The following is a 2140-nucleotide window of genomic DNA, read 5'->3' on the forward strand; positions in this document are numbered from 1 at the left end:
TTTTGACACTCATATCTTAAACAGTATCCGGGGATACACAATAGAATTTTACAACACATAATCTTCTAGTAGAGCTAATATATCGAGAGAGGAATTTGGAGGAGAACACCAAATGGATATTGGGCTATAGTATTTGCTGATGTTTCTACACGATATGGAACACCAGATGCCGATCTACTCGTATCCAGACATAATCACCAATTACCAAATATGTCATATGGGATACAGACACTGGACATCAGCAACAGATGGGGTTTTAACTGCATTGCAAGGGAAGAATTATTATCTACGCATCCCCTTCCTAACAAAATAGGATATGGCGCTTGACGCATCAATCATAGATCAGATCTCGGCTTTTTGGCTAAGATCAAGTATAATATCTGTTCTTATCAGTTTAAATGTCTGATATGTCCCTTATCTAGGGACCATATATTATAAAATTAAATAAATAAATAAATAAACAAATAAAAAAGATGAAATTTAAAAAAATAAATTTTTTAAAAAAGTGAAAAATAAATAAAACGATATATTCGTTTAAGAACAGAAACCTTTTCTATTGTTAAGTATATTCGTTTTAAGAACGAAAATGGCAAGCATTGATTCAAAGGATGCTTACAATTTCAGTACCCATAACAGGTGACCACGGACGTTATTTTTATCTAATTGGATGGCTCAGCTCTAGCAGTCTAGCAGTATAGAGCACTACCTAATGTGTTTACATTAGCACCTAGGTTATTTACAAAATATGACAACCAGCCACACAATGGTAATGGCTTCCTTGGATGACATACTAATTGTGTGGAAACTTAGGACGGGCTGAACAAACGGTAACAGCCACTTAACAATTATTTGGAAACTAGGATCATTATCCATCCAATTAAATCAAAATTAAAGCCTTCAAACTAAAGGGATTATTTGGGGTTCACCATTAACTCAGTTCCTCATGTCAGTAACTTTGCCAACAGAGGTTACAACCTTAATAGAGGCATACAGCAAAATCATTGACATGAGGATAAACCATCCATCAAATGACTGGTAGCAAGAATATTGGCAACATATGGTTTCCAGCCACATAATTCAGACACTTGCATTATAAAGATTTACACAGGGCCAAAATATGAGCTCTTAAAATTAATGGTGATCATTTCAATAGAATGATGAAGCCATACAGAAGCCATATTGGAACTAAATGGTGGAAAGATAACATTGGGCATTGCTCCAATCCTATCATTGTCAGCAACCAGTCTATGGTCCTACATATGGATACTATGCACTAGGATGGTGTGTTACCAATTCCATCTCCAGCTGTGGAGGAAGATGGAATACACAGCAAGCATCATTATTACTAACACTGGGCATAACTACCTGGAAATGTTGGATGTTTTTTCATGGCCTAAAGTCATGTTGCTCTGGAATATATTAAACAGGTTATTAGATTATAAATTAACAACACTACTGTGGTAGCACATATCAACCACATAGGTGAAAGGGATTCTACATCGTGTAACAATCTGGCCAACACAATTTGGCAACCTCATCGGGGGGGGGGGGGGGGGGGGGGGGGGGGGGGTACTAAGGGAAATACTACGAGACTCTGCGTCTGGTGTTTTTAATAGTACCCGACTGACCTACCCAACCATGGTTCTAGGTGGTACTGGGAATGAGATTAGAACCATGCAGCACCATCCAAAACAGACGGCCAGAGCAATGGACATGATCACAGCGGGCCACAGACAATCAACCTAAAGACAATGTCTAAAATACATAAACCAATGGGAGATGTGTTGCAACCATAATACATCATCCAGCCTGTTTGGAAGCTTTGTTAACCTACAGGGGCTTAGTATTAGTGACATCAACTGTGCCAGAAGTGGCCCATCTACTTACCTATGGCAAGAGAACGGAACAACAGCTTATGAGGGACACTTTTTATGGGAATTCCCCAAAGACCAGGTATTCCCAAATATGGGACATCAGCATCGTCTTAACGTTGTTAAAGAACTGGGTCAGTTCTAAACAGACAGGGGTCAGCAGGCCTTAAAATAAAAAAAAAATTTTAGAGCCTACCCTACAGATGATTGACTGTGTTGTGAGACATCTACAAATATACATGGAACAAACCCAGACCATCAGTGGCACA

General features: G+C 38.6%; 1 pseudogene; it reads left to right on the forward strand.

Annotated features, from left to right (window-relative positions):
* Positions 1 to 341: 341 nt before the first annotated feature.
* On the forward strand, positions 342 to 450 carry LOC116973848 (annotated as a pseudogene).
* The last annotated feature ends 1690 nt before the right edge of the window (positions 451 to 2140 follow it).

Source organism: Amblyraja radiata, chromosome 5 (genome assembly GCF_010909765.2).
Source record: "Amblyraja radiata isolate CabotCenter1 chromosome 5, sAmbRad1.1.pri, whole genome shotgun sequence".
Classification (NCBI taxonomy): domain Eukaryota; kingdom Metazoa; phylum Chordata; class Chondrichthyes; order Rajiformes; family Rajidae; genus Amblyraja; species Amblyraja radiata.